At 41.5% G+C, this 23084-nt stretch overlaps 1 long non-coding RNA gene across 1 annotated transcript in view; it reads left to right on the top strand.

The window, feature by feature from the left end:
• Positions 1 to 566: 566 nt before the first annotated feature.
• LOC129655998 (uncharacterized) overlaps positions 567 to 23084 on the top strand; it is a 60002-nt gene continuing 37484 nt past the window's right edge. Inside the window, exons 1-2 of the long non-coding RNA XR_008716152.1 lie at positions 567 to 1747; positions 14125 to 14270. This is a non-coding gene — a long non-coding RNA (uncharacterized LOC129655998). The remainder of the gene's footprint in view (positions 1748 to 14124; positions 14271 to 23084) is intronic.

Here is a 23084-nt window from a genome sequence, read left to right as displayed (position 1 = left end):
GTTGTTCAGCAGCGAGGTGTAGTTTTGGAGTTGTCACAGGAGATGAGTGCACATCCTTCTACTCTGCCATTTTCCAGGTTAGGCAACAGCCGCTGTTGCTCCAGGGATCAGGAACAACTGCACAGTGAGGTCGCCCTGTTTCCTCTCAGTCTTTCCGGTGGGGTGGGCAAGTGAGGGGGCGGTGAGAAAGGTATGCGATGACCCCACTGCCGGACTCTTCTCTGGCCACAGTGGCTCATTGCCTCAGCAGGCCGCCCGCTGGCCACAGCTGCATCCAGGACATGTCAGTCTGCTACCACCGCCCAGGGGCACTGACCCTGGTCAGTCTTGGCCATGGCTCGGGAGAGCATGGACGGGCTGCCCGGTCCTGAACTTGGAGTCTACGTATGTATTTAACAAACATCATTGCAGCACAGTGCCAGGCACTGTTCTAGGGACTTTATGAAGAGTAACACATCAAATCCTCAGTAATTCCAGATCGTCTGAACCATTTACAGGTGAGTTCACTCACTCAGGGAAATTAAATGAATAGTGGAGCTGGAATTCAAACCCAGGCCATCAGACTCCAGAGTCCATGCTTTGAAGCACCACACTAGATGGCCCCTTCTGTCCTAAAGGTTTTGTTACCCCCGGCACTGGGCTGCTTAGGAAGGCAGACAGACTCATAAGAACAGAAATGGAATGAGTTAAGGACTGACGTCAACAGAAGTGGCTATGTAGCATTTGGAACTCTGTCATATTGACTGAAAATCCAACCCAATGCCTTCAGAAAAAAAGGAGGAGAGGGAATTTATTGTATCATGCTTTGGACTGAATTTTATATCCACAGAGCTCATATGTGGAAGCCCAGTGTGACTATATTTGGAGATGGGGCCCTTAAGGAGGTAATTAAGGTTAAATGAGGTCATAAGGGTAGGTTTCTGGCATGATGGGATTAGTGTCCTTATAATAAGAGACACCAGAGACCTTTCTTTTTCTCTCCCTCTCCTTCCCCACTTCTCCTTACACACACACACCCCCCACACCCCAGCATAGAGGCTGCCTGTAAACCAAGAGAAAAAGCCTTTGAGTGACACCTTTGCTGGCACAGCACCTATTTCCCAGCCTCCAGAACCATAAGAAATAAGTTTGTATTGTGTAAGTCACCTAGTATATGGTATGTATTTTGTTATGGCAGCCTCAGCAGACTAAGACATATTATGGCTATGAAAACTCCTAGGACTAATCTAGCTCAGACACAGATGGACTCGGGGGCTCAAATACTAACACAACACTGGCTCTTGCACGCTCAGTCTCTCTCGCCCTCCCTCTGTCCCTTCCTGACCACTCTTGTTCTGCTTCCCCCTGAATGGACTTTATTCTCAACTCAGCACCTTCTGTGTGCTCCCAGCCCTCAGGCTGACCTAACAGCTCTCGGTCACGAGCCAGTCCTAGTGATTTGGGCGCATGATCCCAGTGAAATCCCAATGAGAAGAATGCGTCTCTCTTCACCCACAGCTGTAACAAAAGGGTTGCAATCAAGTCATGCTGGGCTTGCTGGGGTCAGGTACTACCCCCCGCCACAATCACTATGAATTGGCTAAACCTGAGTTACCTATCTTCCCCCGGAGCTGGCAGCCTGGGGTCCGCCCCCTTTGAACTCTGCGGGCTGTACCTGGAGGAGCCTGAGGGCCCAGGAGGAAATCAAGATGGCTGCACCGGGCGAGCGGAGGGACGCAGACCAGCAATGCCAGAAGTCCACCACCGGGTTCGTTATTAACCTCCTTGGTCACTCAGAGGCTATGCATTGAAATGACGAGAGTTTGTAAACACTAGATGCCAGAGGCTCACCCTCAGCCATTCTGATTAGACGGCTTCTGTTCAGAAGCCTTTGGAGAGTGCAGACACCAGGGCTCTAGTCTGAGACACCGTTCTTTTTTCATTTTGTAGCTTAATGCTGAGATTCAGTGTTTATAGATACACGTAATTGGAAGCTAACAAGAATGTGATATTGTGATTAAATACGTGTTTGATCTTCGTCCCTATTTCTGGCACAGAGCTCCAAAAACCCTTGAACGTCTTAAGTGATAAGAGTGATAAAGGTGTCTTAATATTCTCCTTTTTTTGTTTTGGAAGGTATACTTTTTTAATGCATATTTATTTACTTTTTGTTTGTTTGGCTACATCAAGTCTTAGTTGTGGCGTGTGCTGCTGCTGCGGCTAAATCGCTTCAGTCGTGTCGGACTCTGTGCGACCCCATAGAAGGCAGCCCACCAGGCTCCTCTGTCCCTGGGATTCTCCAGTCAAGAACCCTGGAGTGGGTTGCCATTTCCTTCTCCAATGCATGAAAGTGAAAAGGGAAAATGAAGTCGCCCAGTCGGTCCAACTCTTCGCAACCCCATGGACTTTAGCCCACCAGGCTCCTCCGCCTATGGGGTTTTCCAGGCAAGAGCACTGGAGTGGGGTGCCATTGCTTTCTCCGTGTGGCATGTGGGGTCTTCATTGGGTCCTGTGGAATCTTGTTGCTGCCCACAGTCTACTGTAGTTGCGGCATGCAGCTCCAGACTTCAGAGGCTCAGTAGCTGCTGCTCGCAGGCGTAGTTGCTCTGTGGCATATGCCATCCCAGTTCCCTCTCTGACCAGGGATGGAACCTAAGTCCCCTGCATTGTAAGGCAAATTCTCAACCACTGGACCACCAGGAAATTCTCGAGGTGTCTTAATATCCCTAATAACCCCCTTTCAACCACACAGTGAGTTTATGTTAATATGGTCCTTGGTCCCTTCTGTAAGCACTTAAGGATGCTGTTGGTTGCTTCTATAAGCACTTAAGGATGCTGTTGGTTGCCTGGGGAACCAACCAAGTGATTAGAGGGTTGGAGATTTCAATCCCACCCCACCTCTGGGGAGGGGAGAGGAGAGGGACTGGAGGTTCAATCAATCAACAATGGCCAATGATTTGATCAATCTAAAGCCTTCTTTAAAACAGTGAAGATAGGGTTTGGAGAGCTTCTGAGTTGGTGAACACGTGGAGGTTTGGAAAGAGTGAGGCCCTGAGAGAGGGCATGGAAGCTCCACGCCATTTCCCCGTACCTTTCCCAGTGCTGCCATCTACCTGGCTGATCCTTAGCTATACCTTTTTATTATAAACCAATAATCTAGTGAAGGGCTTCCCTGGTGCCTCAGGCAGTAAAGAATCTGCCTGCATTACAGGAGACACAGGTTTCATCCCAGGGTTGGGAAGATCCCCTGGAGAAGGGAATGGCTACCCACTCTAGTATTCTTGCCTGGAGAATCCCATGGATAGAGGAGCCTGGAGGGCTACAGTCAATGGGGTCACAAAGAGTCAGACACGACTGAGTGACTAAGCACAGATGCACAATCTAGGGAGTAAATTGTTTCTGAGTTCTGTGAGATGCTAGTTGGAATCTCCAGTCTCTAGCTGGTTGTCCAGAAGCACAGTTAACACCTGGGCTTGTGACTAGCATCTGATGTGGGAGAAGATGGTTTTGTGGGACTGAGCCCCTAATCTGTAGGAGCTCATGCTGTTCTCCAGGGGAGGTCAGAATTGAGTTGAATTGTAGGCCCCAAAGCTGGTGTCAGAGAATTCCTTGTTAGAACTGCCCTGACCACACACACACACACACACACACACTAGAATTGGTGACTACAATTTTTGGAGAGACTTTCAATTCAACCACTTTTTAATGTTTGTGTAAAATACTCCTACTAAAATGTCGGTGTGTACCAAAAATGACATTCCTTTTCCTATAAATTAGCAAGTAAAAGAAATAAAATTGTCCTGTGAGAAGCAAATTGTAAGATACACAATCAATGGATTAGAGTATAAATCTGCAGAGCAAACTAAAGGAGCAGAATGGAGCTTGAGGCGGGCAGGACAACAAACATGCAATGCATACTCTTATTTGACTTTTGTAACTTGTCATTTATACGTGGTGCTGAAAATACTCACTTCCAACAGGAAAAAAACTACATTGTATTTTTCATCTGCGTGCAACTTTCTCCTCCAAATATTGATCACTGTTCAATTTGCTAATGTTAACTGCCACTGATAGATATCATTTCTTTGTTTCTGGATTTTATTTTGTTGAGTGTGTGAGAAATAAACATGGAACAAAATCTAAATGAAACAAACAGCAGAAGAAAAAAGCAGAGAAGAAAGAATACCGAGCTTGGGAAGACTGGGAAACCCCATTCTACTGAATTTCCCAGCTGAAGAAGCAGCTGGGATAGTCAAAGAAAAAACAGAATGCATACCATTGGGGATAGCCGTTGTTCAGTTTGTGGAAGTGCCCATATATGTATGAATATGTGTATTAACAGAAGAGTGAGATCTTACTCTGAAACTGCTGGGGAAAGAAATGGACGTGAGCATTCAAGTTGCATTAGGAAGAGAGTTGCAATACCCTCTTAGCAGCAGAAAATAATTCTGGCCTACTTTTCAGCAGAAATGGAGTTTGGTTAAGTGAATAAAGTTTAGCTCATGGAAGCACCATAAAACCAGATAGCCAGGCTTAGAATGTGGACAGAAACAAGGTCAGACCAGACCAGAATCGTGCGACAAGCCAGTGAGATGAGATCATCGCTGCTGCCTTCATGGGAATCTGGACCGTGCATTCGGCTCGCCCAGCCCCGCACACTGAGTGTCATTGCCACATGCCTGTTTTACACATAGTCAGTGTAAACAGTGACTTCATGAACAGCAACTCCCACTTATAAAGAAAGTTAATTGTAACCAAACTGTATTTAATTTCTCTTAAACGTGTACAATTTACCACATGCAATACAAATGAAAATGCTTGCATTTTAACACCCAGTAATTTCACTTTGGAGTATGTGTCCTGGCAAAATGCACTGAGTATACACAAGGATCTCCACACCCAAGAATCCTCTTTGGGAAATAGTCAACCTCAATTTTTTTTTTTTTTTTAATTGATGCCATAAGTGCAGATTTTAAAAAATGCTTAGAAACTACCAGATGGCCAAAGCTGGGAGAGAGAAAAAATAATTTCTAAAAAATCAGTCTGAATCAGAAGAGAGGTTCCAAATATTTTCAGAAGCCTGGAACACTAGGGTAAACCCCACAAAATGGAGTATAACAAAGGTACTTTTTTTTTTTTTTTTTTTTTTTTGCTTCACCTTTTAATAACCAGCTGCGTTGGTTATTAAAGCAGGCTTGACTTGTGGGGCTATTTCCTGAGAAAACAACTTGAGAAGTTTGAGTTGACCACAAACCTAAATGCATGTTATATGGCAGCTATAAAGTAGCTCTGCCCTTAGGTTACACCCAGCCTCCTGTTCAGTTCAGGAGAAGGGAAATTGACAAACCCGGGAACCCCTCAAAGAAGTGAGATGAAGATGAGAAGTGAGCTACATTATACGAAAAAGAATTGAGGGAAACATTAATATTTAGGCTGAAAACAAAGACTAAGGGAAGCTGGAACTCTCTTCTAATATTATATGGAAGGCAGAAAAAAACCCTTAAAACCACAGAATTTCAGCTAAACATGATCTGTATTCCTCTAGGGGATAAAATGTAAGCAAGTATATAGAAATTACATGAATATGGATTTTGTTTTATATAAGAATAAACTTTCTAGCATCTGTAGGTAGTTTAGTAAGTGAGTAAGTAGTTTAGTAAGTTAGTGAGGTTCTCACCACTGGAAGTAATGACGGCTGTCTTTGAATTCTGTTGGGTGAGAGATTTTAAATGTTTAAACTTTTCTTCGTAATACTCTTTTGCATTCAAATTGTTTACTTTTCAGATAAGGAAACAGAGCAAAGAAAAAAGAATACTAATAGCTTGGTGAAAGTACTATGTTTAATACCTAACTGATCTTAATCAGAAGCCTATGAGCTTAATTACAAAATAACCTAGTTTTTGTCTCTCCTTTTTGTCCTGCTCAGTGGGGCTGTTCCTTTCCCTGTTTGGATAGCATCTTGGGCCAGCCTGTGACTTTACAGGTTAAATTTAATGAATAGTAGCACATTCACTTCAAATCAGAAGCACAACCGAATTTGTGACTTAAAACCTCCATTACTGTGTTATCCTCAGAGTTTAAACTTGATTGAAAGTGAACACTCTCCAGCCTCCACGTCTCCCTTGGCCTGCCTGCCTTTGGTTGCCTACCTGCAGCGCAAGAAGGCTCACAGAAGGGGGAACAGGGGGCAGAAGAGACTTTTCCCTAACAGACACTTTTATGAGACCTCTGCCTGTGGAGGAAATGGCAGCCCACTCAAGTATTCCTGCCTGGAGAGTCCCCTGAATAGAGGAGCCTGGCGGGCTACAGTCCATGGGGTCGCAAAGAGTCGGACACGACTGAAGCGACGTAGCATGCAGCACGCAGGCCTGTCTTCAGGAGGTTGCGTGTGTGGGGGGTGAGGTGGGGCTGGTGCTGACACGTTCTCTCACGGGAACCCTTCCGTCTCCGGGGACTCCCTGACAGACCCCTCCACTGAACTGCTTTATCACGGTCTGGGCCCCAGCTTTGGCGGAGCCTCTCCACCCGAGCCCGAGTCCCTGCCCCAGCCAGGATAGTCACGTGTGCCTACCACCTCCTTTCCCTGGCAGACCATGCCCTCTGGTGGGATCCCTTCAAAGACAATCGCAGTCTGACGTCACAGCCATGGTTTCCACAGCTAATCCCCAGGGGTCACAGAACTTGATACAGGGCGAGCGCTGTTACTGCCCAGAGGCAGCTCTCGGCTCTGTTGCCATCAGAGCATCATCAGCTGCTCTCACTTCCTCAGGCTTGAGGTGGACCGCAGTCCCTGGGGCTGAGGAACACCTATTTCTCTCTCTCAGTGGTTCCAGCGAAGCCCCTCTCACCACGCCTGGCTTCCAGAGGCTGAGCCAGCACGCCCCTCCGCACAGGGAGTTGGGGGAGGCGGGGAGGTGAGAATGCTGCTCTCACCCCCAGAAAGTCTCCTGACAGACCTCCAAATCCCAATCTTTTTGTTTTTTATGTCACTGCTCTGAGAGACAGAGGAGCCTAATGGGCTGCCATCTATGGGGTCGCACAGAGTCGGACACGACTGAAGCGACTTGGCGGCAGCAGCAGCAGCTCTGAGAGAAGGACCCAGGTAAACAGCTCATAATTTCAAAGGACTTGATTATTTTTGTTATAATTTTACATTTTGAAGATCTGTTTTACCTGGTAGCTAGTATACCTTGATGCCCTGGTTAAAATGTCCAATGAAATATCCCTATTATACTCATTTATTCCCCTCACAAGCTTATTTGATAAGCCTCAATATCCCCGTTTTATTAATAGGAAAAACTGAGGCACAGAGAGATAAAATAATTTTGTCCAGTCCATGGTAATACAATTTGTAAATTGTGCATGCATGCTGTCATTCAGCCGTGTCTGACTCTTTGTCACCCTATGGACCATAGCCCACCAGGCTCCTCTATCCATGGATTCTCCAGAAAGAATACTGGAGTGGGTTGCCATTTCTTTCTCCAGGGGATCTTCTGACCTAGGGTTACATGTCTCGTGTATTGGCAGGCGGGTTCTGTACCACTGGCACCACCAATTGTGAGATTGGTTATACATCCAGAATCTGCTATCCACATCTGCATCATACTGTGATGGGTAAGCAGGTTGTGTTGTGCAGAAGAATCAACCTATATGTCTTGTTTTCCTTGTGGGAGCAGGCGGAGGATTGTTTGCAGGAGACCCAGGTTCGATCCCTGGGTCAGGAACATCCTTTGGAGAAGGGAATGGCAGTCCACTCCAGTATTCTTGCCTGGAGACTCCCCATGGACAAAGGCAGCTGCTGTAGGTAAAACTGCAAGTTCATCCTCTGCCAAGGGTCCCATGACAGGGACCACAGTGATGCTGTCCAACAGGCATGGCAGAAGAGAGACTGTGTCCTGAAAATCATTTAAACAGAAGGAAAGGAAGCATAGTTAAAATAAAACCTTCAGAAATGGTGTTGTAGGGCTGAGACAGAGCCAAGCTGAGAAAACTTTGGGATACTTTCTTTGCTCTTGAGAACGATTCTAAGGCTTGAATATCAGCCAGGTGGAGAAAAAGGGAGTAAGTTCACAGCAGACCTCACAGCAGAAAGAGAAAAGCACAAACTCACAAATTTGGGGAAAGTGAGCATAACAATACAGAAAAGTATTTTAAAATCCACTCAAAAACTGACCAGAGTCTAAGCTATGGCTGGATGTTTGCAAACACAACAGCTGCTGCATTCCACAGTCTAGAAGGGAAATAATGGAAACTTTCTTTTCTCTTTTCCAACAAGACACAACAAAAGCAGAGCTGATGTAATTAATGAAAAAAAGATGGCTATTTAAAACAGTGAAGGCACTGAACAACAGAATGGAATGGAAATGAGGCCCACATTTAGGGACAATTCGTTATTTATCTGCTGTTCTTTTAATGCACACTGCATTCTGCTAATATTCCCCTCTCCAGGGAGACTACCAAACCAGGTTGGTTAGCGATACAAGCATGAGAAGTTAGATGCTATGATATAAGCAGCTGGTGGATGGAGTTATTTCTTGAATATTAATTAAAGTAGTCCATCCAACTTGAAGACTCTTACAATTGAATACTTCAACTTAATGGATCTGTTTTCAAATTCCCTTTAATGGCCCTTCTGTGACCATAATATCTACTTTTCCAGACATCCTAAGTAGAAACCATTATGGACAATGTATGTAAAATCCCCCAAGGATAGCATATGGAGGAGAAACTGTGGACTGCCAAATTCAGCAGCTCTGGAGAGAGTGTTTCTGAATTAAACTTGAGTCTACAGGGATTACAGTTCATTTATGACTGGCAAAATATATCTTCCCAATTCCGAAAGATAAATCCCACTGATATATATGTGGATTTCACAAGTGTTTCTCAAAAAACACAAGACAAAAAAATCTTCCACAAAATGTAGAAGTTCTATGATATTTTGAAATTATGATAAGTCACATGTTATGTTGGCTTTCACGGTTAGAGAATTTTGTAAGTGCTGTACCAACTCTGACCTGAGGAAACTTGGTTCAGAAATTTCATGCTGAGATGTTAGGGTAAAATGACTGTTTTGAAAAACTTAAAAGGACTGACAAGGCAGTGACTATAGTCTTTGGTGTTTTAAAGATAAATTTAAAAACTTCAAAAGTTTGGAGAGGAGGGAACCAGAGTATTGCAAACTTTTTCTTTTGCCAAATAAGACCAGTTTTAATTTTATTTTAATTTTATTTTTTATGAAAAAGATAATAGATATTATTGATAGCACAGACGCAGAGTTTAAAGTGCAGTTCTTTAAATTAATGTACTTAGCTTCATGAAAAATCATCCTGGTTTATCTTCATGTTCTGATTTCATTGTGGACCAGGGAAAATACTGTGGCAAACCAGAGCTGGTCTGTGAACCCACAGTTGAAAACCACTAGCTTGATTCACTTCATTAGAATGAGCTGGTTCTCTACCCTAAGCAACCATTAAAATCTAATTCAAAAGCTTTCAGCATCCAGCAAACTCCTGTAATTTAGCACAAAGTGATTAAATCTTCTAGTGAATGTTTACATTTATGGTGAATGATATTTTATTCTGTATCCATGCAATAAATTTCTTGGGATGCTATTTATTTTTTAAATTTCCACTTTCAAGGAACTGATATAGCTAGAATTTTAACCATCTTTAAATATTTAAGACTATTATTTTAACTTGAAATGCTAGTAAACTTCTAACTTACATGCACAGAATACTTATTCTTATCCTGAATAGAACTTTTTTTTTAATACTCTTTTTTTAACCCTAACCCTAACCCTAACCAAGTCAGGCCATTAACTCCAAGAATCTACTAAGATGGCTTGTTTATTGGCACTGTCTTGTATTTGTGTTCAGATCAGATCAGTCGCTCAGTCGTGTCCGACTCTTTGTGACCTCATGAATCGCAGCACTCCAGGCCTCCCTGTCCATCACCAACTCCCAGAGTTCACTCAGACTCACATCCATCGAGTCAATGATGCCATCCAGCCATCTCATCCTCTGTCGTCCCCTTCTCCTCCTGCCTCCAATCCCGCCCAGCATCAGAGTCTTTTCCATTGAGTCAACTCTTCTCATGAGGTGGCCAAAGTACTGGAGTTTCATGTTGGATGTTTAATATTAAATTCTCCTATAAGCAGAGAATTAAAAAATTGTATTATTTTGTGATTTTTGATGTTGCAATATTTCTAAATGGAATTTGGAATTATTTTAAAAGAACTTAATTTTTAAATTCTGGTGGAGTAGCTTTCCACTGAAAATGAAAACTCTAAAAATCAAGTCTTACTCTGTACCTACTTTTGAAAAACTTGATTTGGGATCCTTATATTCAAGAACACGTAGTTCTTTTTCCTACCTGTTTGAAAATTAATATTAGCACCTTGACACTTCAAGGAGAAAGAACTGGTTAAATTTTCCCTCTAGCAAGGCCCTTGAGCAGTCTTCTTTGGCCAAAGAAGGAGAATAAAGTATTCCCTCCCTACCCTGTTACTCTAAAGACAATGTACTCTTAAATTTCATCCATTCACACAAACTAAGTCTAAGATCCCAAACCAGGTAATCCACACCTCCCACCCCCACAAAATCCCATAGTAAATTAATCTGAATCCTTGAAAGTAAGGGGAATGCTAATGAAGAGACTCTCACTTTTTTACTGGCATCAGTTCATGAGTGTTTGAATTTTTATTTCACAACAAGCTTGTCTTCCTTTTGTAATGAGTAAAAATCTATCAAGTATTGTTTTTGAAATCTGTGTTTTCCTGATTCTATAAGAATTATTCTTTTATTCTTAGGAATAAGTAAAACAGGTGGGAGGTGGAGGTAAAAACCCAGAACACATTTCTTGAACTAAAGAATGATTGAATATAGAATTTGGAACTGCATCAAAGCCAGCAGAGATCTGTTATTTTTTTCTAAACATTTACTTTTCAATTCATGCTGCTGCTGCTGCTAAGTCGCTTCAGTCGTGTCCGACTCTGTGCGACCCAGTAGACAGTAACTCCCAAAAAGCAGCTGCCATTTGCTGAAGTTGTTGAAGTTTGGCTACGTTATCTGAGAACCAGTAGAGGTCGCCATCAACCACATTCTAGCACTTTCGGGAGAGGAAAAAAAAAATGTTTCCTTAGTAAAAAATGCACAACAGGGTCAGAAGTTTTCAATATGAAGCTTTCCTCTTGGAAGCTTCGCATAATTGACTCAATACTCAACTCAGAGAAAAAAGTATAAATACAAATAATAGATACAAGATGTTGGTGTTATAAAACTTCAAAAAATAGAATTTCTTAGAAATTACATTAAAAATTCTTCTAGTTGATTTAGTTAATACAGATTCTTCTTTATGTTAAAATATTGGGACAAAAACCTCAAAAAGTTATCAAAGCTCAACATGGTAAAATCCGTAGATTTGTAAAATGAACGTGGTCTCTATCACTATGTTTGGAACTCTTAAAAGTCTCAAATACTTTTTATTTGCCCCAAAATATCCTGTGACTTTCATTCTATATGTTAGTATGTTTTCTCAACTAACAATACAAGTTACTGTGTCATAGAGTTACTATAACTAGTGCCTATCACAGTGTACATAGAATGTTGAAGCCTGGTAAGTGATTATTGCTGCTGAGTTTTCCAAAGATAGTTTAAAATTTAATTCATTTTCTTTTAAGGCATGGTGGAGATGGGGAAACAGTGGAAACAGTGTCAGACTTTATTTTTTTGGGCTCCAAAATCACTGCAGATGGTGACTGCAGCCATGAAATTAAAAGACGCTTACTCCTTGGAAGAAAAGTTGTGACCAACCTAGATAGCATATTCAAAAGCAGAGACATTACTTTGCCAACAAAGGTCTGTCTAGTCAAGGCTATGGTTTTTCCAGTGGTCATGTATGGATGTGAGAGTTGGACTGTGAAGAAAGCTGAATGCCGAAGAATTGATGCTTTTGAACTGTGGTGTTGGAGAAGACTCTTGAGAGTCCCTTGGACTGCAAGGAGATCCAACCAGTCCCTTCTGAAGGAGATCAGCCCTGGGATTTCTTTGGAAGGAATGATGCTAAAGCTGAAACTCCAGTACTTTGGCCACCTCATGCAAAGAGTTGACTCATTGGAAAAGACTGATGTTGGGAGGGATTGGGGGCAGGAGGAGAAGGGGACGACAGAGGATGAGATGGCTGGATGGCACCACTGACTCGATGGATGCGAGTCTGAGTGAACTCCTGGAGTTGGTGATGGACAGGGAGGCCTGGTGTGCTGCGATTCGCAAAGAATCGGACACGACTGAGCAACTGAACTGAACTGAAATGAAATGACTTGTGAAGAAAAGACATTATAGTTTGGAGGTAGAATGTATAGATATCTTAAAATAATAGAAAAACAGCCCTTAGGAATTCCCTGGCAGTCCAATGGTTAGGATTCAGCACTTTCATTGCCAGGGCCCAGGTTCAGTTCCTAGTGGGGAAATGAAGATCCTGCAAGACATGCAACACAACCCCCCCGCCCCCCACACCGGCTGGCAAAAAAAAAAAAAAATCAACTCTTTAGAAAAGAGAATAAGGTTAAGCTTGGTAATTCCAGAATGGATAAATGGGTAGATATAGAGATATATGCAACTCAAACTAGGGAAATTTTTTTCCTATAAACAGAATTTTCTCACACAGAAGTGATTACTTCAGAAGTTAATAAGTTTACCATCACTGAAGCTATTCAAATGGATTAGATATTCACTTGATGAGAATGTGTTAGAGATTTAACTTCTTAAATTTGCATGAGAAGCTATACTAAAGTTCTAAGAACAATTTTAATTCTTTAAAAAAATTTTAATTGGTGATAGTGTTGTATTAAAATTGTGAGATAGTAGGAAAATCCTGGGGGATGTGACAGATTAGTCTAAAACAGTTAGTGGCTTAATATGACCACTTCTTTTAAGCTCAGGCACTGGTCCAATGTTGTTTATTGATGGTTAGAAGTTGATCTTCCTTTATATGGAGATTCAGAGACTCAGCTTCTGTAGGTCTTGTGGCTCATCATCTCCCTGGGTGTTGAAGTACTTTGCTTCCAGCCACAGGAAGGAGAGAGAGAGAACAGGGAATGTACACCTACTTCTTAACTATCTTATCCTGGAAATGACACAGGAACTTCTGCTCCATATTCCACTGGCATGAGTAAGTCATACAATTCTGCGTAAATTTAGAGAGAAAGAGAGGCACAAACTTTGATGCACAGTTAGCTGTCTTTTCCACCATCCAAATCTCTGACCACTAAACATTTGTGAATACCCTTCTTCTTACCCATGAAACAAAGTCATTTCCCCTTCAAGTCAACTCAACCTTACATTCAGTAACTTCTTCATCCAACTCAAAGTTCAGAAAAATCTCAGTCCCCTCCATCAGGTATGGATGTTACTCTTCATCATCCAGTGTCTATGTTTGTTTCCTAAAATAGATTGCAACATTGGCTCAAATCTTAACCACTCCTTCATCTGTATCCTTGGACACTTTGCAGCGTCTGGCTCACTGTGGATGAAAATTTATACCCACCCTTTGACTCTGAGCTCAGCCACATGATTTGCCTTGACCAGTGGGTCGGTAGAAGACAAGCTGTAAGCAGAAGTTTGCCCTCTGCTACTAACATGAGAATGTGCTCAAGGCTGACCTACAGAGAGATGAGACACATAAATGAAGCAGAGCCAGTTGGCCCAGCCAAGGTGTCCTAGGTCAGTTGACAGCTAGCTGAGCTTCAGGTACATGAGTAAGCTAAGTCAAGACAGAGCCACCTGGCTAAATCTCAGCTGATCATGACATAAGCAATAAAGATTTAATACTGTGTGACACTTAGGGTTGGGTAATAGTTTATGTGCAGCCATATTGTGGTAACAGATAACTGATACCTTTCCCATCTAGACTTTCAGCACTTAGTGCTGAAAACTTGTTTTCCTGTTTGTAGTGTGGATAATAGCTATTTCTATGCTTTTCCTAATTGGAGTGCACATTTTTGTTGAGCTCAGTTTCATAGATAACAAGATTTAGCTAGAGAATATGCTTGAAATGATGTTTAACATAAGTGTAAATCACTTTTTATATAGTTCTTGCACTTGGACTTTTCAAATGACTTTCAGATCTCCTTTCTTTCGATTTTCATAGCAATCCTGCGGTCAGGTGCGTGCTCAGCCGCCCAGTCTTATCCAACTTTTTGCAACCCTATTGGTAGCCTGCCAGGCTTCTCTGTCCATGGGATTCTCCAGGCAAGAATACTGGAGTGGGTTGCCATTGCCTCCTCCAGATGTCAGGTAAAAAGAAGTATTTATTCTATATTCCTATCAGATCTCCATGACTGAGTGACTTGCTTCAGTGCCAATTGGATAATGACAGAACAAGACTAAAACACATTGGAATCCATATCTCCTGGCTCTTAAAATCTGCTCCCACTGCTGAATAGGCCTCAGTAGAGAATTAAGGACAAAATAATTTTTCCATTTCTATTCTAACATGAATATGTTTGTGATATTCTCACCTTATCAGTGGATATGTTCAAGGGACAGCTTTGTTCCTTCAAAAAAAAAAGTTCTGATCTCAGCTTAAGCCTATTCTCTATAATGGGATGCTAGCACCAATATTTTCTATATGGTTTAGGGGAGCTGAAGAACTAACTGATCAGTAAACAAGAATTGGATGCAAAGAGATTTTGTCCTACAGCAGAGTTGTTCAGCCTCAGCACTATGGATGTTGTGAGTTAGACAGTTCCCTGTTGGGGGAAGGAGAACAGTTGCCCTGTTCATTGTAGAATGTTTAGCAGAGTCCCTGCATGTACCTAGTATCTGCCAGTAGCATTCCCGAAGTTATGATGATCAAAAATGTCTCCAGATATTGCCAAGTAACCTCCTCCCTCATTGAGAAACATGGGTCTACAGATTAAATGCAATTAGGATTTTACAAGAGCATCAGATTCCTTGAACATGAGGGCTGACATCTAAGGCATGAGTTCGTGCAACCTTTTCATTTTATAAGGTTTCATTTTATTTAACTACACCCAAGGGTTATCATACAAGGCCACAAGCCTGGTTACTGCCACATCTTTTGACACAAACGCATTCATATACAGTATATGTGCTCACCACTGCTCAGCAAGTGCAGTCATGGAGTTTCAAATAGCCCTTTGCACTTCTAATTCCTGTTCTGGGTCCAGGTAATGATTATTTATTATGATTTATTAGCCTTCCTTTGGGTGTCTATAGGAGCTTGATCCTACCCAAATAAGGCCACAGGTAGGGCGTCTCTTCTCTGCCTCTAAAATTCACCCACACACTTGACCATATTTGCCATTTTTCCCTAGGCCACACCCAAGTGACAGTCTTTTTTTGTCTCTTCTCTTCAATCTGTATTTTTAGTTCTAATTCTCCAGCTGTTCCCAAAATGGTGATCTCTTTGATTGTCCCTAGATATTATCTTCTTCTTATCCTTTTCCTCGTTTAGGCCTCAGGAAATGTCCTTTGCCATTCCACAGTTCTAGACCCCTGGGTACCAACTGTCTCAAGGCAGGGTCTCCTCCAGCCAATAGTGCCTTTTCAACACAAAATCTGCATATCTCCTTTTTCATTTCCATCACCCATCCAAATCCCCAACGAGGTATTCAAAAGGCATATTTTTCACCTTAAAAGACAAATTATCTATTTGTCCTTGGACTTCCCATTGCTCTCTCTTTGAGACACCTGTATGTATGGTTTCAGTACACAACCCTTTCCTCCTCCCTCCCTACATAGTAGCACCTCTTTTTTTATCATTGCTTTGGGGCACAGGGTGTATTTTGCATCCCAGTCCCTTGTTTGAAACATATAAGTGAGCAAAACAAAATAAGATCTCTATGAGACATGAATTAACATATTCAATCCTTTGAGAATGCTGCTCTATGAAATGGGTGGAAAACAATTATTTGATAAGGGTGCTATACTACAATGAAAAGTCCATAATTAAAAAGCTTGCTATCATACTATTTAAAAAGAAAAGTGTCAGCTATTTGTGTTCAAGAAATTGGCTCCTTTCATTCCAGCTTATCCAGAATATAATCTGGTTTCAAATAGTTAAATATTAACCAGTTATAAAAAGTTGCTACTGTGTGGAACAAAGAGAAAAAAACACAATCCCAGAGAGCACTGGGGTAAAAAACAGTTGGACATTATAAGCTCTTATCACCTCCTTTACGACTGGTTATTCGCTTTCTTTTAAAATTATCTTGGCTTATTTAAGAAACAGATGAAGGTAGGGAGAACTTTGGGAAAGGAAGAAACTCAAAAACCTCTGTCGAGATTATAGTTGGGGTAACTAAAAACAGAAAAGATTTATAAGTGAGGATGCAGTTTGATTCTGGCATAGATATAAGTCCTGAGCAACTTCCAGAAGGAATCTTAAAAAAAGAAGCTGAGCCCAAGATCTATAAAAACAAGGTGGAAGTATATGGGTATATATAGTTCTGACTGTCCCATTAGCATGCAATATATGTTAACATATATATTGAAAGGGGCTTCCCTAGTGGCTCAGAGGGTAAAGCATCTGCTTGTAATGCAGGAGACCTGGGTTCAATCCCTGGGTCAGGAAGATCCCCTGGAGAAGGAAATGGCAAATTTAAAATTTTAATTCTCAGCTCTGATTTCAAGTTATATACTTTTTTTTTTTATTCCAGGAAAAGTAATTTCCAAGCTTGAGAGGATTCTTTTGGCTTGTTTGGATTAGAAAGGAACAGTTTTTATCATATAAACAAATAATTTTTAATGAAAACATGTTTTAAAATGTACTCATAGCTATTTATTTTTAAAATACCTACTAATGAGAACTTTATTTTATTTTTTTGAGAATTTTATATTAAACAGACACTGTATGTGGGTCTAGAAAGCCTCAAAGTGTAGAGAAAAGCTGACTGTAATCAAGTAAATTTAGGCTGTGGTTATGTGTTTGTACATGAAATTTGGTTCTGTAAAATTTAGTTAGTTTGCCTGTATTCCTCTTAATGCTTCATGAAAACATGATGGTCAAATAGTATAATTTATTTCTCATTTTTTTATTTATTTGTGAGTCTTGGCAAGAGGAAACATGGAACATCCAGAGCAGGGCTCTGATTCTTCACTATAAGTGGCTGCTAGACAGCAGGAGACCAAATCAGGGACTTTTGGCCACAACACTGCTGTGTAAACAACACACAGGACACTTTGGAGATGCCTACAACAATAAACATTGATTTTTTTCTGATGCATACAGGGCTTGGCTGGTGTACTGTGGATCTCAGCGAGGCCTAGTTCAGTTCAGTTCAGTCGCTCAGTCGTGTCCGACTCTTTGTGTCCCCATGGACTGCAGCACACCAGGCTTCCCTGTCCATCGCCAACTTCTGGAGCTTGCTCAAACTCATGTCCATTGAGTCAGTGATGCCATCCAACCATCTCATCTTCTGTTGTCCCCTTCTCCTCATGTCTCCAATCTTTCCCAGAATCAGGGTCTTTTCTAATGGGTCAGCTCTTCACATCAGGTGGCCAAAGTATTGCAGCTTCCACTTCAGCATCAGTCCTTCTGATCTCCTATAGGATGGACTGGTTGGATCTCCTTGCAGTCCAAGGGACTCTCAAGAGTCTTCTCCAACACCATGGTTCAAAAGCATCAATTCTTCGGTGTTCAGCTTTCTTTAGGGTGCAACTCTAACATCCATACATGACTACTGGAAAAACCATGGCTTTGACTATTCAGACCTTTGTCAGCAAAGTAATGTCTCTGCTTTTTAATATGCTATCTAGGTTGTCTAGGAGAAGGCAATGGCAACCCACTCCAGTACTCTTGCCTGGCAAATCCCATGGACAGAGGAGCCTGGTAGGCTGCAGTCCATGGGGTCGCTAGGAGTCAGACACGACTTCACTTTCATGCATTGGAGAAGGAAATGGCAACCCACTCCAGTGTTCTTGCCTAGAGAATCCCAGGGACGGGGGAGCCTGGTGGGCTGTCGTCTATGGGGTCACACAGAATCAGACACGACTGAAGTGACTTAGCAGCTTAGCAGGTTGGTCATAGCTTTTCCTCCCAGGAACAAGTGTCTTTTACTTTCATGGCTGCCTTCACCATCTGTGGTGATTTTGGAACCAAAGAAAATAAAGTCTGTCACTGTTTCCATTGTTTTCCCATCTATTTCCCATGAAGTGATGGGACCAGATGCCATGATCTTAGTTTTCTGAATGCTGAGTTTTAAGGCAACTTTTTCACTCTCCTCTTTCACTTTCATCAAGAGGCTCTTTGAAGTTCTTTGTCGCTTTCTGCCATAAGGGTGGTGTTATCTGCATATCTGAGGTTATTGATATTTCTCCCGGCAATCTTGATTCCAGCTTGTGCTTCTTCCAGTCCAGGATTTCGCATGATGCACTCTGCATATAACTTAAATAAGAAGGGTGACAATATATAGCCTTGACGTACTCCTTTCCCGATTTGGAACCAGTCGGTTGTTCCATGTCCAGTTCTAACTGTTGCTTCTTGACCTGCATACAGATTTCTCAGGAGGTAGGTCAGGTGGTCTGGTATTCCCATCTCTTTAAGAATTTTCCACAGTTTGTTGTGATCCACACAGTCAAAGGCTTTGGTGTAGTTAATAAAGCAGATGTTTTTCTGGAACTCTCTTGCTTTTTCAATGATCTGATGGATGTTGGCAATTTGATCTCTGGTTCCTCTGCCTTTTCTAAAACTAGCTTGAACATCTGGAAGTTCATGGTTCACATACTGTTGAAGCCTGGTATGGAGAATTTTGAGCATTACTTTGCTAGCATGTGAGATGAGTGCAATTGTGCGATAGTTGGAACATTATTTGGCATTGCCTTTCTTTTGGATTGGAATGAAAACTGACCTTTTCCAGTCCTGTGGCTGGAGTTTTCCAAAGTTGCTGGCATATTGAGTGCAACACTTTAAAGCATCATCTTTTAGGATTTGAAATAGCTCAACTGCAATTCCATCACCTCCACTAGCTTTGTTCATAGTGATGCTTCCTAAAGCCCACTTGACTTCACATTCCAGGATGTCTGGCTCTAGGTTAGTGATCACACCATCATCTTTATCTGGGTCATGAAGATCTTTTTTGCATAGTTCTTCTGTGTATTATTTCTGCCTCTTCTGTTAGGTCCATACCATTTCTGTCCTTTATTGTGCCCATCTTTGCATGAAATATCCCCTTGGTGTCTCTCATTTTCTTTAAGAGGTCTCTAGTCTTTCCCATTCTATTGTTTTCCTCTATTTCTTTGCATGAATTACTGAGTAAGGCTTTCTTATCCTTCCTTGCTATTCTTTGGAACTCTGCATTCAAATGGATTTATCTTTGCTTTTCTCCTTTGCCTTTAGCTTCTCTTCTTTTCTCAGCTATTTGTAAGACCTCCTCAGAGAACCATTTTGCCTTTTTGCATTTCTTTTTCTTGGGTATGGTCTTGACCCCTGCCTCCTGTACAATGTCAGGAATCTCTGTCCATAGTTCTTCAGGCACCCTGTCTATCAGATCTAATCCCTTGAATCTGTTTCTCACTTCCACTGTATAATTGTAAAGGATTTGATTTAGGTCATGCCTGAATGGTATAGTGGTTTTCCCTACTGAAAGTTTGCTGCGGAGCCGTGAAAGATGCTGGGATTCTTGGTCTCAGGAGGAGAAGAATTCAATCCATGGCCAGTGACAAGACTTGATCACTTAGAGCTTTTGTGTAATAAAGTTTTATTAAGTATAAAAGAGATAGAGAAAATTTCTGTCATAGACATTAGAAAGGGACAGAAAGAATGTCCCCCTGCTAGCCTTTAGCAGTATGTTATATACCTATCAGCAAGCTGTTAACTCAAGAAAGAAGATGTCTGAAAACTCAGAGAGGCACCAGGCCCCTCACCCACAACATGCATTTTGAGATAACATTGCCACCAGGTGACTCATCCTGTGCCATAAAATGATTGACATGAATCTTGAAGAAAGGCAGGTTTCCAAGTAAATATGTAGTTTCTTTAACATAGATAAGGAGAGCATGAGTAAAACATACAGGTTTGTTGAGACTTGAAGAAAGACAGTCTAAGGTTCAGTCTAAGTCTAAAGACATAGTTCATTAACATAGCTTAAGAAAAACATTTCCATAAGAAAAAAACACATCGTTAGGTCCTGGTTTGAGAAAAGTTAAGTTCAGGTGAAGCCATGCGTCACTGTGACAACACAGAATTTTAAGAGAAGCCTCCTTTTAATTTTGTGTAGAGAAGGGGAAAAAATCTGACACTCGTAGTTTGTTTCATCCTGCTGCTCAAGAGAGAGAAAAAATGCCTGACACCTGCAGTCTATTTCCTTCATTTGGCGACCCCTGACCTTCCTGCCTGTTACCCTCTCACCTACTTTCTTCAATTTAAGTCTGAATTTGGCAATCAGGAATTCATGATTTGAGCCGTAGTCAGTTCCCGGGCTTGTTTTTGCAGACTGTATAGAGCTTTTCTCCATAGTTGGCTACAAATAATATAATCAATCTGATTTCAGTATTGACCATCTGATGATGTCCATGTGTAGAATTTTCTCTTGTGTTGGAAGAGAGTGTTTGCTATGACCAGTGTGTTCTCTTGGCAAAACTCTGTTAGTTTTTGACCTGCTTTCTTTTGTAAAATTTGCCTGTTATTCCAGGTATCTCTTTACCTCCTACTTTTGCATTTTACAAATGAAAAAATGCAGCTAGGCCTAGCCAATCTGAATTGGTCTTTCTTCTGCTTTGCAGCCAACTGGAAGGCCAGCTAAGAGCTGGCTGTTCTAGGCTGTCCTTAGCAGGGGCCACTCTGCTCACCTCCAAAGTTTTCTCACTTCCCTTTAGTAGGCTACTAGGACTCGTTCTCACCATGGTGGCAGGAGCCCAAGAGAGCAAGTAGAGGTTCACAGAGCCTCTAGAGGCCCAGCTCAGAACTGAAATCACAGAACATTGTTATGACCAAAGCAAAGCCAAGGCCAGGAGACAGACTCTAGGTCTTCATGGAAGGAACTAGAAAGTCCTATCTCCAACAGGTTAGGCAGAGAGAGGGGTAGAAATTGAGGCTTTTTTGCAGTGAATCCTCTACGTAGGACAACAATCCTGGTAGAAATGGACATTGGGGAGGGAGGGTGTAACTCAAGGCTGTGTTTTCTAAGCAAGCACCCTGCTTTTATGTAGATTCTGTATTAAGGGAGGTGTGATGATATCTACTTTGTGGCTGTCACTATTGACAGTATTTTATATTTTAAAACCCTATGGAAAAATCCGGAGAAGGCAATGGCACCCCACTCCAGTACTCTTGCCTGGAAAATCCCATGGATGGAGGAGTCTGGTAGGCTGCGGTCCATGGGGTCGCTAAGAGTTGGACGCGACTGAGTGACTTCACTTTCACTTTTCACTTTTATGAATTGGAGAAGGAAATGGCAACCCACTCCAGTGTTCTTGCCTGGAGAATCCCGGGGACGGGAGAGCCTGGTGGGCTGCTGTCTATGGGGTCTCACAGAGTCGGACACGACTGAAGTGATTTAGCATAGCATGGAAAAATCAGACAAACCAGTTCAAGGTTTGGTACATTTTAGTAATTCAGGACTTCATTTATCTAAGCAAATTTGTTCCAATATCCACAAACCTCATATTATGAGTCTTTAATTTCTTTTGTACATAAAAGTTAGGACTATTTTTTTCTTTAAAATTTCCATAGACAGTATGATTATATCTCTCTTATACTTACTTGTGTGTATGTACTTCCACTATTACTAATTCCCCTTGGAGTTAAAATCTCTCTCTCTCTTTTTTTCTTCTTCCCTTAAGCATATATTCCTCCTCCTTACAATAGCAGCATTTTTTATTTCTATGGGGAATACCCCCTCTTCCATTTTGTGAAGGCCTTTCATGGCTGTCAAGATATAGGGACATAACTCAACTTGGGCAACGGCCCCTCTGCCCAGGGAATTTTAATACTTGGTGCCTTGGTGTCTCCTTTAATTCTGTGAATTACGTCATAGCTTTCCAAGACATTTCCTTTTGCAAGTTATCCAGAAGTGTTTTTTATTCCTTATAGTTAGAGAACACTGGGAAATGCATGCCTTAAATTTTACTACCTATGCACTTTTCCTTACCTGCAAAAATTTACAGTATATTGCTGTTGCTCCAAGTTCTTATCTAAGGAGTATAACTTAGGTATTTTTACCTTAAAAAAAAGGCAGAAAGATATTAAATATTTAGATGGATGAGAAGCCATGGTGGAAAATATAGTGTCTATTTATATTTTTTGACAGTAAAATGAAGCTAGAGATAGTAGAAAGGATGTGACCTTTGAAACCAGACAGATCAGGGTTCTAATTATAGGTTAACTACATACTAGACTACAGTCTTGGATAAGGTAAAACATTTAGTTTCTTAACTATCAAAATGTGACTTATAAGACTTTATCATAATAATCCTAGAGAGAGTTAGAAATAATATATAAAGTGTTTGCCCCACTGCAGGTGCTCAATAATTTATAAATAATAGTATTTAGCATATACATAGTGAAGAACTAACTTTACCCAAGGAGCAGTCTGGCCTTTGTCCCTGCTTCTATGAGTTAAACTCTAAATCCATGGAATTTCCCATGTAATAGGAGCATTTTTGTTATTTATGGTGGGTTCCTCAGACTACACCTGATATTTTATGGTAATGAGATGACTCCATGGGCCCCTGGATACTTTATGTTGCCAAGACGACTCAAGATGGGGGTGGACACACTCAAACACCATGTGATAAGAGAGGATTGAGGCTTTGGCCAGGGTTATCAGCCTGAACTCTGGGGAGGGGAAAGGAGTAGACTTTGACTACAACCACATGAACTTCAATTACAGTTAAGTAATAAAATGTCAGTAAAAACTGGAAACTGAGGCACAGATGAGCTTTATGGGTTGACAGTACTTCATGCAAAGATTAATTACCACAATTCGATGCTGATAAGGCCAAGGTGTCCCTAAGAAAACAGAAGATTCAAATTTGAAGCCTGCCTAAACCCAGGTTCAACTATGTGCATCTCTTCTTTTGGCTGGTTTTGAGTTGTATCCTTTAGCTATCAGTTCAGTTCAGCCGTGTCTGACTCTTTGTGACCCC

The sequence above is a fragment of the Bubalus kerabau genome, chromosome 1, assembly GCF_029407905.1.
Source record: "Bubalus kerabau isolate K-KA32 ecotype Philippines breed swamp buffalo chromosome 1, PCC_UOA_SB_1v2, whole genome shotgun sequence".
NCBI classification, from domain to species: domain Eukaryota; kingdom Metazoa; phylum Chordata; class Mammalia; order Artiodactyla; family Bovidae; genus Bubalus; species Bubalus kerabau.
This window is presented reverse-complemented; position numbering and strand designations above follow the sequence as displayed.